Here is a 7,941-nt window from a genome sequence, read left to right on the forward strand (position 1 = left end):
AAGAATCTGACGAAGAAAAACACTTCTTTAGGATGCTTTTTCGATAGCGATCCTTGGCAGTTCGGGTCGTCACAAGAATCTGCCGAGGGGACGCCTGATCGGTGGGGATTCTCCATAACCCTCAGTGGCTTTTTGACATTCCTTCTCTATGGGCCTGTGACTTGGAAGAGGTCTAGGCCTGGGGAGCGAGATGAACGCCGATCAGACGCACCCTCCACTGCACTAGGGACACTTAATTCACTATCACTGTGCTTACCTTTCAACGTCAGCATTTGACGTTCCATCCTTTGTAGCGCAGCTTTAAGATCTGCAATTTCCGTTGCCGGATTTGCAGTCTTAGTACTAGAGGAAGAAGATAGAGGTTTAGGGTTAGGTGTTAATTTAATAGGCTCGTTAGAGCGAGGACCTACTTACGCTTCTGGAGGAATCCCTTCTAGCCCTATCCGTTATCTAATTTTCCTTCAAAGTATGAAATTTGAAATTCTTCCATTCTTCCCTCATTCATATTTACACCATTCATCACCAGGTGTTAGAAATTGAACATTCATTCCTTCTACACCCCTTACACACTGTGTGAGGGTCTACCGAAGCTTTCGGTAGCCTCACCATGCATCCCTCATTTACACACTGTCTTCTAACTGTAAAGCTAGAATCCGACATCATGAGAAATATCCAAAACCAAGTCCAAAAAACAGTCCACGAAAGAGTATGCCAAACCAAAGATCCAATACGTCACCAAAATAACCGGCTTAGAAGATCAATAGCGATGAAAACACACGAAAATCAAATCAGGAGTAACAACAACAATGTTGCTGTCACGGCCGATAGAGAAAATCTGTCTTAGAAAACGGGAATGATTCCTATTCCCGCCACCAGCGGCGGGGCGGTAGATCACCTGACCTACCTGTAGAGTGTGCCGCGAAATTCGAATTTCTATCGGGGACGACGGAGTCTATAGCTAAGTATATATCTGACAGGTAAGTTGAATGCATAAAAACAAGATTTTGAATTACAATAGGAACAAACATATTTTATCATTATACTTTCAACAGCTGAGCAAAACTGCTAAGACGTTATTAATTCTCCTACATAATAAGTAAAAACATGATTATATTTCTAACTGTTAAAATTCCATGTCTACTTCCCTCAAAGTCAAAATACACATACCATAACAATTGAGAAATATCTCATATATAGAACGTAAGACTTTTCTTCATCTTTCCTTCCATCAACTAACTGTGCTTCTTTCAACACTCGCTGGGCAGTTTTAACCAACCTGAAAAAGCAAAATGAAAAATGATTCTTGGGGCCTAAAAATAAATGTTTCATCACAAACTCATTGCATTTAATTTGGCCTATTCAGGCTTGTGTAAATCCGTGCACCAGTATTCCATAAAAAAAGCAAAAAGATGAGCTACTGCTATTGGTAAAGGACTTGAATTGATTATACTATACTGGCAGTGTCTGGTTCACGATGTCTCAGCATAGGTGTCTTGGTTTGCAAGGTAAGCTATAAGGCTCTCTTTTTCTAGTTTTTGAGCAAGATCCTTGTCCTTTGTGTAACTAAATGTCAGGGTTAAATTCACTATATTCACCTGGATCAACTTGAGAGATTTATATGTACCTATGTATTACGTAGTTAGTCTTCTAACCAGTTTGTCGGAGTGCTTCAGGTAATCAACAGGATCCTAGCCCAGCCCCCTCCCTCCCCAACCACTTGGACTTAACAACATGGTATCTTCAAGGGAGGACCATCAGAATTTCCACTGACCTCTTAAGCTTTGCCAAGAAATATGACAGTAACCCCTCTCAGTATGAACATCAACACCTACATTTCAGTCCCTCCAAGGGAGAAAAGGCTTCAAAGATTTTGCTTATGGATCCAGATTTTCTTTGGTCACCAATCCCGTCTTGTCAAGGTTCAATAGCCTGATCAGACAGGAGTTTAACTTTCTGCTCAAGCAGAGAGCAGTATAGTATACATACATGTCTACCTTTTAATGTACCAAAAGAATAAAAGAGGGCTTACAGCAAGTGACTTAGGACTCCCCCAACTAATCAATCTGCAACCAATAATGCTAATCACCTTCTTCCCATCCTTCCACAAACATTTCCATCAAAACTGAAATATTTCTAAATAAAGGTGACAATTTGTAACCCTGTAGAACAGTAATTACGTATCTATAAACGGTGCCTGCCTTGTAGGTTTTATAATAGCACCAGAGAAAGTGAGTAACATTACATCATCTCTAAAGTAGTATGTAGTATTCATGATAAAAAGACATCTCACATTTCAGGTTTCTTGTATTACTGTACTGTATATTCAAAACTGGAAAAAAAAATAAGATAAAATTATGAAGGTAAAAAAAATTCTTCGACAAATAACATCATCTGCAGTCATCAGATTCTCAGTATCTGAAACCAGAATACGTACTAATGATTCCAAGATCTTATCTCCTTAATGATTGTTTTCACTAATTACCTTAAAATAAGCTAATGTTTACAGTTACACTTAGAAAATAATTCAAGTACTGTTGATAAAACTTACAATTTTGGAGGTGCCTTCGGGATATCTTTAACCTGATTGTTAAGCTCACTAAGGGATTTTGCCATATACAATTGCTGCAAACCATCTCCCATCCTGGAATAATAGGAAATAATGTATTAACATAGTGCTCATGATTATCGTTAAACATTACATCTTAACATCTACAAATACTACCTTGAATTGGTGAGTTGATTTCTTCCCCTTTAGTATCAAATAACAATAAATTACGGAAACACAATTAAATATACTGTATAGCTGAATTACTGAGATTATCCCACAAATCATAGGAATTGCTCAGATGGCATACTGTTACTACTATAAACAAAAGCTCTTTTTGAGTTAAACTGACAATGCCAAGAGTTATATTCATAAAATATTTATGGAGAAGTAAAACTGAGAGCTAACGAAGGTAACTATTCCCAAACCTACCAATAAATACACATACTATATATAACTTTTAAAACACTGTATTTCCCCAATAAATAGCATCCAGTGCCTTTTACACTATGATATTCCTTGGTGCTCGCTGGAAACAACAATAATTGAAGCTTGGTAACAAAGATAGCTACTGATAGGAAGGTTAGTGTGGGGAGTCACCACTGAACTGCCCTTAGTCATCACCTTTTCGGTATCATGGATCATGCAGGGTGGTGGAGGTGGGATTGTAATAAAAGAACAATGGGCTTGCTTCAGGGAGTCATCCAAGACTGAGCTCAATAGGTGAAATTGAGTTCTAATGGGGCACCACTGTTTCCTCCCTTTCATCACTAAATTGACACATGAGACCAATGATCTCTTGAGTGTCAATCAAACTAGACATCCTGTGTTTCTGGTGGAGCAGGACCCTCTGGTCCTATCAGATCCCTAAAAGGATCTTCTTCCAAAAGAGACAACATGACAGCCTACTTTGGGATCACCCATGGGAATGTGATGCAGAATCAGTTCCAAGAGTACCAATCAACGAGCTGCAAACCAAGGAAGACCCTAAAAGGAACAAGGAAAAAGAACAGAAAAAATTCAGTAGTGTGCTAGAGGATGAGTACAGTAGTATTTTCTCCTAACACTGGCAGATGCTTTTTAGCCTTCCACCACTTGGCCTGATTCCCTACTAATGGAACAATATTGGTGGGGGGATCCCAAGATGCAGAGGCATGAATTCATCACTCACTCATATACTCTACACTTTCCCTGTTCATTCTTCATTGGCACATTCATGATTCACTAAGAAAATCACCATACATACACAAAGGAGTGAAGAAAGTTTCCACTTGCCAGCCAGTGCAGCACAGGAAGACATCCTCACTTGATGGCAACTGAAGGAAAAAGCTTCATGAAGGCAAGTACGTGGGGACTTCCCCTCGCTCACCTACCTACCAGGTAACTCCTAGTTACCAGCTCATTAAGAGGAATACTCCTAAATAAAAAGTGATGGTTCATATTCCTCATAGGGACTAAATCAATTTTGCATTTAAGATCACTTACTTCCTAAGTAGCCTAGGTTCGTTGTTTTCAAAACTTGAAAATCATCCAACATAGCAGACTTCCCTGAATACAGGCAGTCCCCGGGTTACAACGGGGGTTCCGTTCTTGAGACACGTCGTAAGCCAGAACATCATCAAAAATCCTAAGTAAACCTTATTTTTAATGCTTTGAGTGCATTCAAAACTATGTAAACTGCATTCTTATTGGATATTTCATAAAATAAAATTGCAAATATTGATTATTTTGCATTTTTGGTGTCATATTTCTTCTGCCAGATCAGCGTTGTAGGCATCATAACCCTGGAAATAATTTCTGATGAATATAATTGAAAAGCACCTTGACCTCAGAATGTTGTAAGCCGAACCCGTCGTAACCCGGGGACTGCTTGTACACAATCTTGTCGGCAAATTGGACACATTATCAAGACCACAGACATTCTAATAAGTATTCCTAAAACATTACCTATAGTCCATTCACATAAGGTAGATTCTTGTGCCTACGAGACGTTTGTTTGACAGCCTCTGATTGGCTGGTACCGGGAGGCAGACTACTGGCTCAGTGGGTCATATTTTCGTTTGTAGCTTAGAAAACTAGCATTATGTTTACATTTCTTCATTTATCTCACGTTTTACAAAAGATAGGAAATTTTTGGTCATACCAAAGGATTTAGTATCAAATGTACAATTAATTAATCTTTTCCTGAAATCAATAAGTTAAAATACAAAGAAATTACAACGAGTAGAAGTGAAGAGAGAAACATTTCATTCTTTATACCTGTTTTTATTTATCGTCGGATTTTGCATAATTCATGAGATGAAGATAAAATAAAATCTTGTGTTTTTAAACAATAAAATCACCCTGAATACGCTGGTGCTTTCAGATTTTAGATGTGTGTAATATGTAAAGAGAAAATGAAGAATATGTCTAATTATGTTGCATCCGTACTTGTCTCGGTTTGATAGTAGTGCCGAGAGACGCAAGATATCGTGGGGTCAGGTTGTCTGGCCCTCTCAGCTAGAGCCGTTGGCAGTTGCCAATTGGCGATATGAGAAGTTTGCAGTTTCGAGAATATGTATTTACCGAATTATTATGCCATTACATTTTCTGTAAATAAATGCATAGATTTCCCATTATGACTTTCAAACATTTTTACTCAAATATCATATATGTCTGTATTTCTGGACATATCTGATAAAAAAAAAAAAAGTAAATAATCAGATGGATGCATCTGGGTGTTGGCTTCAATTTAGTCTAGGTGAGAAATGTACATGCTTTATGAGGCTCACTGATAAATAACAGAACTTGTTTCTCTGGATAATTACATCAAAAGCTTATGGTTTTTCATATGTTCCCCTCAATAAACAAAAGTACATTTGTTTATTTCTTACCATAAAAACTTGTTGACGATGTAACGAATACAATATTCTGTCTTTTTCAGAATTGCTGGAGTTAGTCTTACACCAGACTTTGCAAGATATTAATTTCTTTTTGTCCATATCGGTAGCCTAATGACATACCAATGTAAGCCTACTGTGTATGACTTTCTTTTGTGTTTTATGACATAATATATCTGCATGAATTTCTATTCTTTTCGTTTAAAAAGATGAAGATATAACAGTCTTCTGAAAATGTAATGACATAATAATTCGGTAAATACATATTCTCGAAACTGCAAACTTCTCATATCGCCAATTGGCAACTGCCAACGGCTCTAGCTGAGAGGGCCAGACAACCTGACCCCACGATATCTTGCGTCTCTCGGCACTACTATCAAACCGAGACAAGTACGGATGCAACATAATTAGACATATTCTTCATTTTCTCTTTACATATTACACACATCTAAAATCTGAAAGCACCAGCGTATTCAGGGTGATTTTATTGTTTAAAAACACAAGATTTTATTTTATCTTCATCTCATGAATTATGCAAAATCCGACGATAAATAAAAACAGGTATAAAGAATGAAATGTTTCTCTCTTCACTTCTACTCGTTGTAATTTCTTTGTATTTTAACTTATTGATTTCAGGAAAAGATTAATTAATTGTACATTTAATACTGAATCCTTTGGTATGACCAAAACTTTCCTATCTTTTGTAAAACGTGAGATAAATGAAGAAATGTAAACATAATGCTAGTTTTCTAAGCTACAAACGAAAATATGACCCACTGAGCCAGTAGTCTGCCTCCCGGTACCAGCCAATCAGAGGCTGTCAAACAAATGTCTCGTAGGCACAAGAATCTACCTTATGTGAATGGACTATAGTGATGCACAGTTAAACACACATTAATTTATCATAACAATCTTGTAAATGAAGCTATTGTTCTACAATATTAACAGCATGTACTAGTTACTGTAAAACCATAAAGATATCATATCACTGTCCACATTATGAAAAGGTCTGAAGAAAAGTTCCTCAGTGGTTTTCAGCAGAAACAGACTTGATTGGGCTACCCCTGAGCTTTTGAAATAATTAAGTTATTATTCAACCACTTTTGCTTTTTCCAAAGAGAACTGAGAGTTAGCCTAAGCTAGGCTGAATCAAAGGCTTAGGCATTACGCACATTTCATTATTGCAGGATATGTTTGAATAGCTGACGTCACGTCTGAAGTGATCAGCAGATGCAGGAATAGCTAAGGCTAAGATGTGACAAATTATACTGGTTAAACATGAAACTATTGCCGTGTCCTGGTTCCTGCCAGTCACCGACTGGAATATTTACCACCTTTTGCCCATGATTTTGTTTACGTTTATGCTGGGGACAGGTTCTGCAGATGTTAACAAACCAAACCTTTCCTAAAATGCCAGGACATGGCTTAGACCTAACTACCTAACCTCACTTATGGCATCGTGCCCTAAGCTGGCCAGTAGAACTAAACATCAGAGACAATGGACTTAGGTAGTAGGTAGTGGGTAGCTCAACCAAAAAACCCCCTCTTTGCTACCCTATTGTGTTTGATTCGACCTTGATTGGAACAAATTTAGTAGATTTGGCCTTTCATCTTTTCGACTAAGATTGTGATAGGAGGTTGGTTGGAGGGGTTGGACAGCAAAGTAAAGCAATCTGTAAAACTTTACTTCGGTTGCGCGGCCTGATTCCCGCCAGTAGCCAATCACGGACAGATGACTTCTTTGTTTGTGGGGGGTCAAGGTGGTCCCCCACCCCAGCCAAGTCAGGGTATGTCACCCTAATTAGGTTAGTTACGTAGGTAAGAACTGGTATCAGTCCTGCCTAGCATTACGGACTAGCCTAGGTTAGGGTAGCTAGGCCTAGCTAGTCTACGCTAGTCAAGTGTTAAAGAAGAGACGACCCTAAGGTTGCTAGTACCTATAGTATAGACTAGCACAGGCTAACCTAGTCTAGGCTTCGGTACGTGAGACCAGTAGTCTTGATCTCCACTACTAAGGTACTAATGTACAGTTCCGTGTCACTCCTTCTTCACCTTCTATTTGGCACACTTACTTTATCAGTTTTTCATTGACACTCGTTCATCAAAAGTTCCTTCCTTTCAACTGGGTCATAAGATAACTGCTTACAAATAGGATTATATTTACGTCAGAATACACAACGCTTATGAGGGCAAACGGAGGACACACATCACGTACAACTTTGTCAAAGAAAACGGGACTTTGATGTGTCATTGCAGAATGCAATGGTTTTTCATTGACATAAGTCGGGGTAAAGAAACCCTCGTGGTATTCAAAGAAAAAAAACTTGAATAAATGATAAAACGAACATCTTTGTCGCGGATAAAACTGATATACAGAAATGACACGTACTGAAGAAAAAGTCAGAAGAAGGAATTGATTCAAAAAAGGTTTTGTGATGAAGTAGGTTCAGCAATTTTTATGCCAAAACCATCTGGTTTCGGTACATCTAATGATGGACATACTGCTCACAGGTTTTT

The 7,941-nt window shown here is 38.2% G+C and overlaps 1 long non-coding RNA gene across 1 annotated transcript; it reads right to left on the reverse strand.

Annotated features, from left to right (window-relative positions):
* Nucleotides 1–1,167: 1,167 nt before the first annotated feature.
* LOC135221815 (uncharacterized) lies at nt 1,168–7,657 on the reverse strand. The gene is made up of 3 exons (XR_010316092.1): nt 7,497–7,657; nt 2,549–2,641; nt 1,168–1,276 (listed from the first exon to the last, which is right to left on the reverse strand). It is a non-coding gene; the product is annotated as an uncharacterized LOC135221815 (long non-coding RNA).
* Nucleotides 7,658–7,941: the final 284 nt, after the last annotated feature.

This window comes from Macrobrachium nipponense, chromosome 3 (assembly GCF_015104395.2).
Source record: "Macrobrachium nipponense isolate FS-2020 chromosome 3, ASM1510439v2, whole genome shotgun sequence".
NCBI lineage: Eukaryota > Metazoa > Arthropoda > Malacostraca > Decapoda > Palaemonidae > Macrobrachium > Macrobrachium nipponense.